We start from the raw sequence: 19,011 nt of genomic DNA, 5'->3' as shown, positions 1-19,011 counted from the left end.
TCGTTTGCCTAAAATTAGGCGGTTAGTCAAGTGGCAGAGCTGGGATTCAGTTGCCCATCTGTTTGGCCTCACAGGCTGTAAACCTCACCACTCTATAGATTGGGACACTGAATAGCACTTTGCCAAATGCATTCCTGTGGCTCTAGGTAACTGTATGTGTTCATTTTCTCATTAATTTTCTTTTCTGATGATGAAGTATAAAAGGAGGGGGGAAAAACCCAACCTTCTCTATGCCCAAGAAAAGGTAAAAACTTATATCAGGAAAAGGTAACTCAGAAAAGGAAAAATATTGAGCATAAAATCATCCCCCCAATACTTCCAGCCTTTCCCTTAGCTTCTTTCATAAGGTGATAAGCATTTCCATCCCCACTCCACATTTTTGCCTACCTTAGCAAAAAATATTTTGCTTTATCCATAATTTTTGATGAGGGAAGATTCATCAGAATAAAAAGAGCTATAGTATTTAATATATGTGAATGAATTTTAGAATGGTAGTTAAACAGAACAATAGAAGTATTCATATTATAATAACCATTTCTAATGATCCAATTCTAAGATTTTGTTAGAAGTTGATAGTAGAACTCACACAAACACTGAGTGAAAGGTACTAATAGCAAAAATTCTTCAGAGCCATGAAGATTAGTCTTTGCTGTAAGTTAGGATAATATTCTGTTAGAAGAATTCTGACTTTAGTATTGTGTAAGCTGTTTTCTTAATACATATCTACCCTCTGCCTAGGTGATAGTCACGAAATAAGGCATAGATAATGCATTTAGTAACACTGAGCTGAATCATGCAAAACATAATTTGTGTGCAATTTCAGGAGTATAAAATAAAAGTTGTTTTAAATATCATAAAAAGCAACCATAAAAATAAAGCATTCTAATCAGAGGGAAGAAATTCAAAAGCTTGTGTCAAAAAGGAAAACAATTTACTTGTGCTGGTACCCTTAATAAGTGCCCCAAAGCGTTCCAGTGCTGTTACATTCTCTAATGATATTACTGTATGTGGCACATCTCATCTAATCTGTTAGTAAAATCCTAAAGTCACTTATGTCAGTCTCTAATGCAAGCCAAATGAGTCTTTCCAGTAATAAGAAGCTTCGCAGAATTAGTTTTCGTTTTGCAGAAAATTGCCATTGGGGCTGGCACTTTTATCTAAAAATTTCACTCGTGCATAAGCAAAAAACTCATATATTATTTGGTTACATTCCATCAGTATGAGAAATAACATTGTGAGAATTCTATGCATGCTAATGATATATAGAAATCCACCTGCTTTCAGATAAAATGAGTTTAATTTTCTGTTGCCCACTGCCTGGTTGGCCTTTCATAAATTACTTATGCACAGCTATTATTAAAATAGAGGGAAAGCAAATTAGAAAGTCCTCCTATCTCTCCACTGGATTTAGCCAAGGCAGGGCTGTGACAGCTAGAGTCAGCGTTTTTGAAAAAATTCTGCTCTCTTGAAAAATTTTGCATCTCTATACAATTCTATACCACTGTTGTAAACGTTCTGACCTGCCTTCTTACCAAATTAACCTAAATCCTTTCTATTTTTCAACATTAATGGAATCCTCTAGAGTCCTGCTGATATATATTAAAATATATTTATTGGTTAATTTGAATTCCAGCATTTTGTACCTCATTTCCAGACTCCTGTTATATCTGAACAGCCTTGAGCTTTAGCATTTAAAACTTATAAATTAAGATACATATAGTACCTCTTACAATTATCAGATCACAACAACTTAACTTTTATTGGAGTATAGAATGGCAAATTTAACTTTCTGATAAAATAGAAAATGAAGGTTGTCTGCATGAAAGAGTTAATGGGATTTCAAAGGGTGTTTTCTAGCTGATGGTGACGAGAGTCTTTATTGGTCAATGAATACTTTATCTCTTGATTTAAGGACAGGTGAAAAGTTTTTATTTCCAGAGGGTTTTGGAAATCACTTAAGATTCTCAATTAAGTGGAATTCCCAATCACTTAAAATTAATTCCTGTTAATTATTTCACTTTGTTCAACTATGATCAAAAGTTTCTTAGGATGTATCAGGTGACTATGTCTTCGAAGGCTGAATAAATATCATTGAGGAAGCTCTCCACTTTCAGTGCCATGGTGTTAAAAAAGTTATCAAAATGCTATGTTGAAAATAAATCCTAATTATAATTCTGACTGAAAAAGATAATGACAGCTTCCAAAGCATTTCATAAAATTTCAATATAAAGAGGTCACTTTTTAAGACAATTGCATCCTGTGCCAGGGAGGATACCTACAGTACTCAAAGAGCATTTTAAAATAATTCCAAAAAATAAACTAAGCTTATTTTCTGTTAAGGTTCTTCTTCAAAGTGTTCTGATATAAGCTTTGTCCATAACTAAATGGAGTTTTAAAAAGAGCAACTTGATAGTATAAGTTATTGATATGAATAAAATTACAAATGAGTATTTGTGGTATATGTGTGGGTAAGAGTGGATGGGTCTTGGGAAAGCATAGTGGGATGGGGAAGGGAGACACATACCTCTTTTTCTCATCTCTGCTCTGAATCCAAACTAGCAATTTCCCTTTATTTTTGGGGAGAAATCTTTCAAACAAAGGTAACAAATGTGCTTACAGTGTTTTAAAACTGACACTCAAAAATAATATCAAGCAAATAAAGCCTAGCAACACAACTCAAAAGGCATATAAATGATTCTGAAAATGATGCTTCTATAAGATAGAGTAAAATATCATTTTCAGATCTATCCATAGCCGTTTTCAAATACTGTCATCTCTCCTTCTGGTAAAGTTTAATGACAAAATGTTTGTTCCTTAACAACACCGAATGAAAAATACTGTTTATGTGTCCATCATTATAAATTCTAAAATTTTCAGTGTGTAATCATATAGTCTTAGGATGCTTTTAAATCTCTTCTGAAATTTGAAGTTGAAATTCACCAGCAATTGAGCTTTGTAAAATGTTCCCAAAAGGCAGACTACAGAGTTTGAGCTCAGTCAGCTGTTTGGACCATGATATGTTAATCCTCTGTTTATAAGATACTTAACTAACTGAAACTTCCTAAATGTATTGTTTTGACCTTGGCAATGGTGATTTGAGCCGTTAAGAAATCCCATGGAAGACGAATAATCAAAGTGTCATTATTCCCCAGAAGTCTGCATATAGTCTAGCTCTTGCATGTAGAGTGAGACAGCCATTCCTTGAGCTAATTTAAGGTATCAGTGTGATTGACATTGTGTATTCACAACTTCCTATACGTTCTAAGAGTTCTGGAATAGGAAGAAACAAATCTAAACTAAAACTAGAAAATAAATCAAATTATCAGGATACTTCAGGCAAAAAGACAAAATAAAGTTTTGCAAATAATCACATGCTATTACTGAAAAACTTTAGTTTGATTTTTTTTTTCCAGACGGTTTACTTGGTTTTTTTTTGTTTTTTGTTTTTTGTTGTTGTTGTTGTTGAGACGGAGTCTCACTCTGTTGCTCAGGCTGGAGCGCAGTGGCGCGATCTCGGCTCACTGAAAGCTCCGCCTCCCGGGTTCACGCCATTCTCCTGCCTCAGCCTCCCGAGTTGCTGGGACTACAGGCACCCGCCACCACGCCCGGCTAACTTTTTGCATTTTTAGTAAAGACGGGGTTTCACCGTGTTAGCCCGGGTGGTCTCGATTTGCTGACCTTGTGATCCGCCAGCCTCAAACTCCCAAAGGGCTGGGATTACAGGCGTGCGCAATCGCGCCCGGCCTCAGATGGTTTACTTTTAATTAATTCCTCATTTTATTGCTGAATTGTGTCTTTGTGAATTGCCTCAGAGGCAGCATGCATGTATTTGTAAAAAGTTATAAACTCTTGAATCTAACAGACCTAGATTCGAAATTTGGCAATGGCATTACCTAGCTACTCTATGATGGCTAGATATGTAACTTCACTTGAGCATCAATTTATTCATTTAGAAAGATGAGATGACAATACTCATAGTTTGTTGGGAAGATTGAGTAAAACATGCATAAAAATAATTGACTTATTAATATATAGGTACGTAATAAACATTAGGTGCACTTAATCAACTGAAGGTATGTAAGACTACTTTTTTGTGTGTGCACATATTTTTTCTAAAATTGTTGGTATGATTTCCACATATAACTGTTTAGTCAACTAGAGGGATGTAAAACCATTTTTTGTTGTTGTACTTTAGATCTTATGTGTTTTTTAGTATATTGGCATGATCTCCATATGTAATTCTTCAATACGTACCTCCATGAGTAATGTAGAGATGGGCTTGTTTCTCAAAAGAGAACTGGGACTTTGAACATGTGATACATTTTAATACCTTCTAAACAAAAAAAAATCTTGACATGTTCAATGTAGAATATTTAAGAAATATAGAACAACATCTATTAAAACATTTAAATATTTCTTTTTGTATTTCAAAGGCATTTAAATGTGCTGTTTTCTCAGCTTTTTTTTCTATTCAGATATTCAAAGTTGATGTCATATTGTATTTTCTACGATTTAATATATATTTCACTATAATAGTGCTTCACCATGACTTAACTATTTTAAAATACTATTTATATTTTATTGTATTTAAATTATTATACTGCTATTTTACATAATATTTTTATTATTGAAGCATAATTTTTAATGGCTGCAAAATAGCCAATTGAGTGACCTTACAATAATTTATCAAACCATTTACTATTTTTAGATGCTTAGGTTGTTTTTAATTTAAGGCTACTATATAGATTAATTAATGAAAGTTTTTATCTGTATTTCTTCTTATCTTCTTAGATTAGATAGTGGTCAACAAATACAAATATTTTTAAAGGTATTTATGATTCAATGACAAACTCTAGAAGAGTTGTAGCACTGTATACTCTCACAAGCAAACTGTGAGAATATTCTTCTCAAATCCTTCTTTTGTAACTTGAGCACATTATTTCTCAAAACTTTTGTAAATTTAATCATTGAACATTTTAATTTCTACCAAAAGTGTATGAGTACCAGCGTCATGTAAGCCTCATTAGCACTGAACATTATAAATGAAATAAGCTATTTTATTTGTTTTGACTAAATTTGTTTTTAAAAATGAAAGATACATTTGTTTTTACTAGGACCTTTTTTTATTGCTAGTGAGTTTGAACTTTTTTCTCCTACATTTATTGGAATTAAAATGTCTTTTATGGTAAATCATCTTATCCTTTTTTCCTTTATCTATTGGTGTGTTTATCTTTTTGTTATTAATTTATGAGGACTATTTACACATTAAAATACAAACCCTTTATTATTTTACACTTATTGTTGGCCTTTTGATGTTTTAAACTTTTGGCATTTTTATCTTTTAATTTTATTTATTTATTTGTTAATGAAGTTTTATTGGAACAAAGTCATACTTGCTTATTTACTTATTATCTATGGCTGCTTTTAAATAACAAGGGCAGAACTGAATAGTCACAACAGAGAGTATATGGCCTGCAAAGCGTAAAATATTTATTATCTGGTCCTTTATAGAAAAGTTTGCCCACTTTTGACTGTGCCATTACTTAACAATTATGGTGTGATTGGCCTGACTTCTGTCCTCCATCAACACACACCCACTCAGAAAATTTTTGTTTTTATAGTGAAAACAAGTCCTTTTTTATTTTTAATATTGTAAATTTTAGCACTTTTATAAATGTTACCTCCAAATATTTCACTCCTAGGCAGCAGAAAATTATTGCTTAAAATTAGTTCTGGCTAGGTGCGGTGACTCACGCCTGTAATCCCAGCACTTTGGGAGACTGAGGCAGGAGGATCACGAGGTCTAGAGATCAAGACCATCTTGGCCAAGATGGTGAAACCTCGTCTCTACTAAAAATACAAAAAATTAGCTGGGCGTGGTGGTGTGTGCCTGTAGTCCCAGCTACTCGGGAGGCTGAGGCAGGGGAATCGCTTGAACCCGGGAGGCAGAGATTGCAGTAAGCCAAGAGCTGAGATCGTGCCACTGCACTCCAGCCTGGCGACAGAATGAGACTCCGTCAAAAAAAAAAAATTAATTCTAAATTTTATAGTTTCAGTGTTTACATTTACACAAACCATCTGAAATTTATTTTGGAATTTAGGAAGAGGTAGGCTGTTAGTTTTGTTTTTACACATAGTTGGGCACTTTTCCAACCCCTTGTATTAGATGTCTCATTGATTTATGATGCTTTCCGACTTCGATTTTGACTCTTTTGATCTATTTGTCTGTAGGTATTATCCCCCTATATTATTGTGCTCTTTTATATAATACAAATCTCAATTATTTTTATTAGTATTTTGGTAATAATAATAGTGAATAATAAACATGATGATGACAAGTATTTCATTCAAGTCAAGGACTCATTTGCTAGGTAATCTTAGGTAAGTTATTCCATTTGAAGTAATAAAATGGAAAGAATCTGAGAGATGGGGAGAATATTATCTAGTGAATATTATCATTGAATTCTCATTAGTGGTTCCATCTTAACTCTTTAGTGACAGATTATGATAGTCTTACTTATCACACTTAACAGAAGTTGGTTTCGATAAGGTCCTGTCTAAACCAATTTGGGCCAATAAAACTTGAGAAGAGTCTTGCTTAGGCCTGGGAAAGAAGCTTCTTGTGTCTAATAAGGTTGGCAGGAGTAGTTTTTCTCTGTCTTTCTCTCTCTCTGACACACGTATGCACACACACACACCCTGCCCTCAAACAAGAACAAGGAATCCTGTTGCCCTGGCTACTGTTGGCAACCATCTTGAGATAATGAGGCAAGTCAGCCCAGGGACCAAAGACCAAAACTGACTCAAAGAGAAGAGAGAAGCTAAGAAAATAACATGAAGTGGAGCCTAGTACTCTGATATCCCTTTGTCTGAAGCCCACATTACCTCTGGCTGATTACTGTTACTTGCAATTGAAAGCATCGTGACTGCTACATATTAAGTCTTCCAAGTCTAGTGTGATAAACAAATAAAAGCATGATTCTAGAGTGCTATAGACTATCACCAGGAACATGGCAATTGTTATTAATAAGATTTCTTTAGGGACAAAAATGTTGCTGCCATTATGCATGAGTTAGTTGATCTCACATCTCAGTCACAAGTGTTTGAGCATGCAGCTTCAATACATTTATTTATTAGAAACATTGCTCTACAAATATATACATATAAAATATAGTATATAATATATGTAATGTATATTATATATGCTATAAAATATACAAAATCACAAAAGAAATAAGGGATAAAAATGAAGTAGTTATTTAAAACATAATTTTATTTTGTTTATTTACTTATTACAGAAAACTCCTTTTCTCCCACTAACATCACCATTATCATCATTAAATTTATTTATTTTATAAAAATGTCTGCTGGGTAATACCCAATGCCAAATATTTATCATCTCAGTAAAAGTCAACAAATTTAGAACAGTTGTTTTTAAAAAAGCCACAACTCATCTTTAAGCTCAAACACTCTTCTAAGTACTTTTTGGAGAGACTACTAGCAAGCATCTGTAACATACTAGAATTTTTTTTTTTTTTTTTTGAGATGGAGTCTTGCTCTGTTGCCCAGGCTGGAGTGCAATGGCGCAATCTCGGCTCACTGCAACCTCCACCTCCCAATATGCCAGGATTTTTGTAGTCACTTCCAATCTAACTCTAGATATTGTAAAGATTCTATTCTTTAAAGTAATATCTATATGTACATTTATCCACAGACATAGACTGCAGTAGACCACTATATGCTAAAAGCTTGTAGATAAAAGCTTTCCCGTCAACCCTTTGCCTTGCTATAATTATACACATCCTTCAGGCAAACTGATAAATGTTTTATGAAAGGCTGAACAATTTTGGATGCCAGTGTCAACCATTTATTAAATATTAATATAATTTATTTCTAAGACAAAAATAAAAATAAATATAAATTCATAATTTCTTCTCACCTGTCAATGAATTGTCTTATGCTCTCAGCTTGTGAGCACCCACAGTGGAATCCATTAATTAGATATAAATTGTGAGTTGCCACAAAAAAATTAACAAAGCCTATATACGCATCTATTTTTTTTCAGAAACTTCCATCATAAGATAATATGTCAAAACAATTGAAAAACAAATTCTAAGCAATAAACTATTCCAGCTGATAAACTGTTATGAATGCAGTGGGTCTCGTTATTTCAGCCACAGTATTGATTACAAACCTTGCAATAATAGTCACAAGCATGAAACAAGAGTAGTCAGTGCTAGCACAGAAATTGAGGAAAAGCAATGTTAAACCAATGATCACTTCTGCTAGTTACGGGATAGAACTAGAAATCTATCACGGTGTAACAAAACTACATACAGTATTATCTCAAATACTTTCCACATCAGCAGAGAGCCAATAATATTTATTTGTAGAGTTCAGCTGGTTTGAAAATTAAGGTAAAAATACCATTATATTTGGGTACTTTGAATTCTTGGCAAGTGAGTTATATTTTTAAAGGTAAACTTTTGCTTCCTAAGGACTAAGCTGTGACAACCCTTTAATATGTATTTCAATAATTTTGAGTGAAAATTTTTCCAGTATGAGTGTCAATCTTTTGTTTACTAACAATGCAGACATTTTCAAGAGTCTTCAGTAGGTAACTATAAACGGCTCCTCTGAGGTATATAAGACCGTCTACCATATCCTTAAATGTCTCTACATACCTGCCTTTTTTGAGTTCTTGCTTTATTTTTTGTGGTATTTCTCCATTTTCTTTTTCTTCTATGTTGTCATTTCTTATTAAAATACTGAAGTCTGTTTGTAGGAAATATCCTTCTACATCACTTCTCTCCCTTCCTAATCTGCTGCTTCTAATCATTTTTGACCTTGGGACAAATTAGAAATGTCCATTAGGAAGTAGATGGATTTTGATTACTGATATAAAGTCTCTCCTACGAGAAAAGTGTGTAAATTTTACTGTCTGGGTATTATGATATACATTTCAAGAACTTAACTTTTCTTTTTGGCTTTGAGATTGGTAAGGAGGTTAGAGACTCAAGCTTCAGAATGGGCAAACTGTTATTCAGGCATGCAGTGCTTCCTGCTCTTGCTTTTGACTTCTTGTCAGTGGATCCCTGCAAATCTGTCACATGTCTATGTTGATTGTGAAGTCTTAACTCATGCAGGATAATTATAACACATTTCCTGTCTTCCCAGTTTCTCAATTTTTTTTCTTAGAATATGGTATTTTGAAAAACATGAAAACATCCTAAGAAATACCAGGAAGGAGTCCCACACTGAAACACAAATGGTACATTATCAAATTTTTATAATTCTTTCAGTCTAAAACCAAATTTTCAGAATACTGATTGACTAAGAATTGTTTGTTTTACTTCTAGAAACTCAAAGCCACTGCCTAAATTTTTGGCTTAAATAAACTAAGAGGTGAATGAATGAAATAGTAAATAACTAAAATCAAATGTATTTATTGTTTGTCCCAAAGTAACTTTCAAATTACTTGAATATTTGCTAAAATTAGAGTTGATAGTGTTCACTCGATATTTAAAGCATCTTTTACAATAGATTTCTTTTCTTTTTTGCAATTTAGAAATTACGAAGATTTTTTCTTTGCAATACCACTACTACTTTTTGTTTGCTTAGTATTTCAGAATTTCCAGAGCATTTTCTCCATAACTTATTTAATTCTCAGAACAATGCCAAGAGGCAAATGGGGCAGTTATTATAACTATTTTACAGGTAAGAAAACTAAGCCACCTTAAGACTGGTTAAGAGACTGATCAGGTCACATAGATGGTTTATGATTGGCAGGACTGAATGGGAATGCTAAATCTAGCCCAGGGCTTTTTGCCCTTCAGCATGCTGCCTTGGGATACAGTTCACAGAACTCCTGATATGAAAATGAATGCTTAATAAAAAACTATTGAGGTGATTGACTGATTGATAAAAGAGTAAATCTTCATGTATTAAGTAAGTAGGGATGGCAAAGTGTCTCATAATAGGCCTTGGGAGGACCTGGCTTACACCTATAAATTTTCATCCTCAGCCACTCTTAGGTCCCATTTCTACTGTCTATGAAATGGACCCAGGGATGCGCCTTTTTGGCAGTGGCAGTAGCAGTCACAGCTGTATGTAAACGAACTCTTCATTTAACTAAGATTGAGGAGGGACTATAAAAAGAGTGGCGAAGCGAATCATCGTCCTACTGAATAAGATGAAAAAATGTTCAAGATTCAGGGCAGGCCTTTGGCTACCTATCTACGTGGAAAAAGAACACTGGAACAGACAAGGAATTCTACCTTGCCACTTTAGATTTTGGGAGATGCGATTACAATGGTATATCACATATCAATACATATAACGTTTAAAAATAAGCAGTCCCTTGTCCCCAGAAGTGAATTTCCTTTTTTATTTAGCATGGAACATATTCTCGAAACTTAGTAAAGGGCATGCTACAATATTAAGAACTCTATAATTAATGTTGGCCAGGATTTGAATTTAAATCCTTTACTTTTCAGGGTCTAATTAAAGTCAGACATTATTGTGAGTGGAATAAGACATTTTCCTCACCAACCACATATTAATGGTTTCATGTGTAAGGCTTTTATGTTAAAAGTTTGAAATATATTTGAAATAATGTGTTTCCCTTTGAAGTCAGCAAGAGTGAAAAGTTATCTTGTCTTAACATAAAAGGAAATCACCTTTGATAAAAATGGTCTTATTAGGGCAAATATTATCGCTTCACAATTCTGAGTAGCTCTAAAATACACTGCAAGATTGTAAATATAATTATAGACACTATGTAAAGATAACTACTATAGTCTAAATTATTAATTCACTTAGATCACAGTTTTAGCTGTTAAATAGAGCGCTTGGGGAATGATGTTAATATCTGAAGATAGCTTAACAGCAAAACTGTTGGTGTGACATAATTGTGTACTCGAGTGCTTAATTTCAGGTTTTACTTGAACTGTGAAAGGTAGTTTAATAAATATCATAGAAAATAAGCTATAATAAAATTAGCTGTTGATGTTTACTATGTGCTCTAGAAAGAAAATACTGTTCATTTTCAGTCAATTATTTATTCCAGAATTATAAGTTATATGTATTAATAGAATTAATGCTTTAAATGCCTATAACATCTTTCACGCTAATAATTGAAGTGCTTTTACATCTATGACTTCATTGTCTCTTGACATCACTATATGTGCTTCATCAATGCTGTATGTAGAAACCTGACAAAAATATTTAAAAAGAATAAAAGTGTATGTGCTCCATTATATTTCAAACCTACAAATAAATGCTCATTGAAAATGGCATTATAAAGCTGAACTGAAAATAAAAATGCATAATCTCTGAAATCTATAAACTGCAAACATTTTAAAAAAGCAAAACTCCAAAACGACTGTTTCATAAAAGAATAATCTTCAAATTTCATGAAGAGGAAAACATTAGTTAGATTATTTAAAATCCAACTAGTATTGAATAAAATCATCAGGCATAAATAAAACAGCCAAAGATGCTTTAAAATGAGCTTTCAATTTTTGTGTAAAATAAAAGTGTGTTTTCATGCTCATACAAGCTTATAATCTTCTTCTGCCCCACTTCTTCCCTGATCTTAGGAAGAAAGGATCAAGTTCTTTTGCTTTTTTTCTCTGTTTTGTCAAAATAGAAATCATAGATCTCAGGAGAAAGGGGGCAAGGAAGTAAATCAAAGGACAAAGCTGAAGACCAAGTGGACTGAAAAGAAGATGGAATACATTTTCCCAAACACTGGTGTTCTCTGGAGTTGGCTTATCAACATCTTGTGTAATTGTCATATAATTGTCCCGCATTTCTATCTCCTCCTAAAACTAGAGAAATGGCCTCTTAATATTAGAAAGTGTATAACTATCACAAAGCCCTCAGATTAAGGTCCAGGATGCAGAATGGAATATATGAGCACGCAGAAATGTATACCTTTAGATTGAACTTGGATGATTTACCTTTTGACTGTCACCACCAGCAAATCCTGAAATTGGATCTCTTGAAACTTATAGTTTTCTTTCAGCAGCACAGGAGTTAAGTTTTCTTCTAACTTGCCCTAGGTTCTCTCAGGAAATGGGAAAGCAGTTCTCCCAAATCCCAAGTAAGTTATTCAAGACAATATAAGGCAGAGCTAAATTCTTCTGTTGAAGAATTTAACATGACTCAAACCGTAAGGAAATCTAAAGAAGGCTGCCAAACTATTTCGCTGCTGCCCTCCCCCACCAAAAAGGAGAGATAAAAATGTTAGATTTACAAAACAAACTACAATGTATGTGTATATATATCTATATATATGATATATATATTCCACATATATAGATATATATAGATATATATATACACACACACAATTTTTTTTAACCTACCACTTTGTCTTATTTGCATGAGCACAAATCGCTTTCAACTTAATGCCAGAGAAAAAGGCAACATTCCCGGTGATGACTTGCTGAAAAGCTCACTGTATTTGTTTGATAATGGATTTTAGTTCATTGTCATGTACTTCACTCTTCATCAGCAGGAGCACTTCAGGGTAAAGAAACAGGCTTTTACCACACTGGAACAAAAGCTATATAAGGAAAAAAAAATCCTGAGCAGATGGAATATTATTTGCATTTGCACAAATAGTGCTTTTTAGCACAATTCATATTACCCCATTGTGAGCTAAAGTAAGCCAGATGTGTCTACAGCATGCTGCAGACGCAGAATCGGCTTTTTGTTTGTCAGACTCAGAGGTCCCAACCTTATGATATCTTTGTACTTGTATATCCATTAGTTTTATTTCAGTTACTTATCAGAAGGGAAAAGAAAAAAATGGCACTATGCAGTTAAGAGGACCATTGCATGGAGGGCTAAATTAACTATTTTTTATTTTCATGAATGAGGATCAAATAGGTTTCAGGTGTCTCAATATCTATCTGGAGATGTAGATGATGATGTTATAAAATTAAAATGCAGAATGTAAGTGTAATAAAATTCATTTCTCCATGATTGTATTAAATAATCTTTGACATATATTTTTCTTAAGTATCTCTCATGCAGAGTAGATCAACATATGATTTGACATGATTAAATAGAATTTTAGGTCTAAAGAAATCTTTGACACTAGATTAACTTTCTCATTCTACAAATCAGGAAACTGAGGCTCAGGAACTAATGTGACTTGTGAAGGATGGCGTAGTCAAGAGTGGAGCCTGGTCTCCTGACCTTGAATCCAGTCCTGTACCCATATATCAGTATTTTCTGTAACATTTTACCTGTGCTTCAAGATCAAACAGGTTTGATAATTCAGGCTTCAAAAAAATTTAACAAATTTTTCTCAGCCAGAAAATAATAAGCCACACAATCCCAATTTACTTTGCCTATACCTCCTTTTTCCATAATACATACCAAAGGCCACTTGTTTTGTAGAATGTCCTTTTGAGGATAGCGGTGAAGTGCCATGCCTCCTACAATGAAAAGACAATGAACAAAATTAAGGAAATCAAAGGAAAAAAAAACATGGATGACTTCAAATTCTGGTATAGATAAAATAAGGGCACTTAGTTGCAGTTAAAACTGAGTGGTATTTTTAAAGTTTGCTAGAAACTATTTTATTAACTAAACATTTATTTATTTATTTCATTTCTTTCTTTTTTTTTGAGATGGAGTTTTGCTCTTGTTGCCCTGTCTGGAATGCAATGGCATGATCTCTGCTCACCGCAACCTCTGCCTCCTGAGTTCAAGCAATTCTCCTGCTTCAGCCTTCTGAGTAGCTGGGTTTACAGGCATGCACTATCACACCTGGCTAATTTTGTATTTTTAGTAGAGATGGGGTTTCTCCATGTTGGTCAGGCTGGTCTCAAGCTCCCGGCCTCAGGTGATCCACCCTCCTCGGGCTCTCAGACTGCTGGGATTACAGGCATGAGCCACCGCGCCCAGCCTTTTTTATTTCATTTCTTAAATAAGCCTCTGATTTATAGGTTATATAGTATGCTTTGTATAAACCAGTGTGCTTTTCCTCCATATTGATAGTGAAATCGGGGCTGTGTCTGTGCTAGTGGTGGAACACTGGCTGTTCTCTACTTGTGCTAACCCAGGGACTAGCCATTTGTGTTTGTATTTGAGATGCCTCTTTCATTTGTCCACGCAATCATTCCATGATATGATCAAGCCTCTGCTAGAAATCAGGCACTGCACTGCGCATTAAGAGACCAAAAAAAAAAAACAAACAAAAAACAAAAAAGCAAACAAAATGTAAACAGATAAACATATCAAGAAAAAATAGTTATGATAAAATGCTATTACCATATATTCCACACCATATATTATCATAGCATACTTTATGATATCATAATATGCATGAGTGCCTATAACAGGATGCCATAGGAGCAGGAAGTATTACACAGACCAGGCAGTCAAGGAAAGCTTCCTGGAGAAAAATATATCCACGCTAAGGCCCATAGGACAACCAGATGCCAGCTATTGTTAGGCACAGAGGGAAGGGGAGAAAGAAAAAGCACTGTAGATGCATTGTTGACATAGAAACTCAGCAAGAGGCGAGGGAAGACATGGCATGTTCTAGGGGTTCTGGTGCAAGAGTATCCATGTGTGAAAAGTAGAAGATATACGGCTGAAGAAGTAAGCAGACCCCAGAAGGTGAGGCTTTCATGAACCATGTTAAGGAGTTAACCACTGAAGAGGGGAATGGGAAGCCTGTGAAGGTGTTTGCTTTGTGTGATTTACACTTTAGGATGATAACTCTGCTTCCTGCAGAGTTATCAAAGGGGCAGTGGGCAGGGAGGCTGAAAGCATGCAGACAAGTCCAGGAAAAAGGTGGTGGTGAACTGAGCTAGCATAGCAGTGGTGGCAATGAAAAGAAGCAGACAGATTCAAAGATTTTCAAGAAGGGAACATGGAAGAGTTGGATGACTTGTGTGGCCCAAGAAGAGAGAAGACCCTAAATGGTACATGTGGTAGGTTAATTAACTACTTAGTTATCTTTTGTTCATGTTTTTCTCTAATCACTTGACAGCAAAGAAGGAAAAGTAACTTTTAATTTAGCAGTGCATTTAGCATATTTTAATTTAGCAAATGTGTATAATTTGCAAAAGTAGAGAGAAGAAAATGAAAGTAATCTCCCATTCCTCCATTCACAGACAGGTACTTTTAAAATGTTTTAATATACAGGTATTTCTAACTGTCCAAATTCTTGTTATCTGAATTTGGAAACTGATGAGAGTTTGGATAGCATGAAATATCTGTATTTCCTTCCAATCTTTTAATGTAGACATTTCACAAAATTGGCTACAAGTCAAATGTGTGATTGTGCTCTGATTTTCTATTTAATATTATATTTATACATTTCCCTACGTCATAATATAATCTTTAGAAACATGATTGTACTGACTGGATAATCATCCCCTGTACTATAATCTGTAAACCATTTCCCGATTGAAGAACATTTAGGTTATTTTTTCTTTTTTTGCTATAATAAATACTGTAGCAATGAACATGTTTTTATGCAGCATTCGCGTTTGTTTCCTTAGAATAAATTCCTAGAAGTGGAATTGCTAAATCAAATTATTCACATCTGTAAGTCTCTTAATAGATGATGCCAAATTGACGTGATGTTTTATATGAATATTTCGAGTGTTCCCTGTGTTCCCAGAAAACTATGAGTGTTCTCAGAAAACAGAAACGTTTCAAAAATGCCCTGAAATCAGGGATACATACCAGTTATTGAAAAAAGAGAAAATGTGACTGTTTGTTTTTTTAGTCATTTCAAATAGAGCCATAGGTGTACCTGTCATAATAAACAATTGCCTGATGTCTCTTCACACCAACTGAGCATATAGCACCTATCACAGCCCAATAGAGTGGGGATGGTGAAAGACACCTAGTGAGGAGCTCATCAATTTGTGACACAGTCAGTGGGGAACAAATAAGACAATACATAATCAAGCATTCTGACTTCGTATCTACTCAGGTATTAATTCAGCACACATTTCCTGAGGGACCGTCAGGTGCCAGATACTTTGTTAGAGAACTGAGATACAAAGATGAATGGCACAGAACCTGCATTCAAGAAGTCTGGTAGGTAGAAACAGACTCATCAACCAATAATATCTACTATTAGTCTAGTGTTTTCTATGTGCTACTCAGTATATTATTAAAAGATTCACAATTATCTTCTTTATTCTCAAAACAACCTTGTGAAGGAGGTATTTTTCTCAACCTCACTTTCCCCAAGCAGAACCCTACATCCTTGCCTTTTTTTCTTTTTTCTTTTTTCTTTTTTACATAGGAGAAAACCATGACTTGGGTAATTTTCCCAAGGCCACATGACCAGTGAATTGTGGAGTAGAAATCCAACTCAGATCTGTACAAAATCTGAAGTCTGTTTTCTTGTCTCAGTGCTATAGGATAAGAACATTACAAAAAGTATAAAAAGAATATTACTGTACAAAGCCCCAGGGACCTGGGACAAAGGTTGAAATTCTACTAGAGGATGAAAAACTGAAGATCCAAAAAACCTCATGGAGATATTATGATTGCGTGTTATCATCTCAGATGAATATATATTCATAAGATAGGCAAAGGAAAAAGACCACTCCAGGTTGAGGGATTATCATGAACAAAGGCTTATTCTTTAAATGCTGATATTTTAGACTATAGAGAGTCCATTTTCCACCATCTTTTACTTCTCACTTCATGGGCTGTCTGTGAACAATCTCATCCATTCTGGAGACTATAAACACTGGTGTAGATATATTACTTTCAAGCCTATGTCTTTATTGTGACCCTCCTACAGATCAGCAGAACTGTATTTTTTTTATTTTTTAATTTTTCTTTTTTTTAATCCCCCAAAGCAACCCTGCAAAATGAACTGTGTTCTTAACAACCCACTTCTCAGGTATGTTGACTTATTTCTGTAATCCCAGTTCTTCGGGATACTGAAGAGGGAGAATCACTAGAGGCCAGGAGTTTGAGACCAGCCTGGGCAACACAGTGAGACCCCATCTATGCAAAGAAAACCCCCAAGAATTAGCCAGGCATGATGCTGTGTGCCTGTAATCCCAGTTATTTGGTGGGCTGAGACAGGAGTATCACTTAAGCCCAAAAATATGAGGCTGCAGTGAGCTATGATCAAGCCACTACACTCTCACCTGGGCGACAGAATGAGACCTTTTCTCTGAAAAACAAACAAATAAACAATAACCTCCAACTGGACGGTTCCACTTGGATATTCAACAAGCACTTCAAATGAAACATGATTTGTTCCTTCCAGCCAGATTTTCTTCCTATACTTACTTAAGTTAACCTGATTTCAGAATCTTCTTAGATTTCGAACTGTTCCTCAACATTTAAAATTCATTGATAAACTCACCAGGAATCTAGAATCACTAGACTCTCTCTTAAATACCTCTTGATTTTGTCTTTTCTTCTTGTCTTCACTGCCATGCCTTAGTTCAGGCTTTTATTACTTCTCACCTGGAATATTGATTTCTAATGATACTGAAGCAATGTAGCATAGAGACAGTAAAATGGAAAGAGCATAAACTTTGGAGTTGAACAAATATTTAGAACGTCATTTCCAACTTTTAACAACTAACTAAATTTTGGGGAGTTTCTTATTTGACTCATGGATTTTCCCTCTGTAAAATGGGAAATCATAATATCTACATTTCAAGGTTATTATAAATATTTGGTATGATAATGTGCATAAAGTACCCAACACCATGCCTTGTATACAATAAGTGTTCAATAAGTGGCAAGTGCCTTTTCTTTTAAGTCAGGACTTTTTTTAGTCACTGAATGAAAGAGATGCAGTTCAAATGAGCTTGAACAAAAGGAGGATAATATTGACACATGTAATTGATAATTTCAAGACAGGGCTGAAGCAATGTCAATAGAGTTCTGCCTCTTTTTTTCCTTTCACCTCGATTTTTCTCATGTGTTGGCCTCAATGTAATGGCAAGATGGGTGCTGGAAACTTAAGTCTACATTCTTGGAGAATGCTGTCTGAAAGGATTCAGTTATTAAACCTTAGAAGGGACACAGATTGGTCCTGCTTGAGTTATGTGCTTACCCGTGAACTAATTACTGTGTCCCAGGAAATACAGCACAACATTAGCCCTGCCTTGTGGTTATGTGGGACGCTGTGACAAAGCAGAGCAGAAGTTCTTTCAGGAAATTAACGCTTTCAGACAAAAAACAAAACAAAACAAAACAAGACAAAGAAACCCCATGCCTGACATACCTTTCCTACTCAACTCCTGGTCTTCATCATTTCTGTCCAGTGTATACTCCACAATATCATCAGAGTTACCTTTATAAAATATAAACTATATCGTGTGACTCTCAAAACCTTAAAACCCTAATATTGCTCAGAGAACACGGGGCAAATTTCTTTACAGAGGTCAAATATGCACATCTAGCTGACCCCAACCAACCCTCTATCCTTTCCTGCTGTGTTTAACCAATACCATCTATTCCTTTAATGCACACTTTTTCCCTCTTATTGTTTACTCAGACTCTCTTCCCTGCTTAGAGTGATCTTTTTCTCCATGTCAGTTTAACAGTGGCCAGTCTGTCTTCTAGGCTGCACTGGAATTCATTCTTTTTGTTTATCTGGAACCCCTCTTCCTTTAAGAACCGGTTTTATTCTCACTGCAACAATGTGTTTTTGGAAGCCTTGTCATCACAGCAGCGACTCAATTCTGGTGACATGACCCAGACCAGGCAAGTCATCAGTTTTGCAACCACAATGTTGGTCCAAGGATAAAGAAGTAACCAAATGTGCCAAATGGAGTCCTTCCTAGATTGAAGTTAGGCAAGAGTTACTCTTTCCTTCTGAATCATTAATTCGGAATTACGTTAGCCTAAAGCTGCCAGCAATCATGTTCTTCAACACAAGGAGAAAGCTCACATACAGTAGGAGAAAATGAGGCCACCATGCTTCATGACTCAGGAGAATCAGAGAGATAGACTAAGGAGTCAAAGAGACTAGGAGAGGCTATGTGTTCC

The sequence above is a fragment of the Macaca fascicularis genome, chromosome 2 (genome assembly GCF_037993035.2).
Source record: "Macaca fascicularis isolate 582-1 chromosome 2, T2T-MFA8v1.1".
Taxonomy (NCBI): domain Eukaryota; kingdom Metazoa; phylum Chordata; class Mammalia; order Primates; family Cercopithecidae; genus Macaca; species Macaca fascicularis.
Note: the sequence above shows the minus strand (reverse complement) of the source record.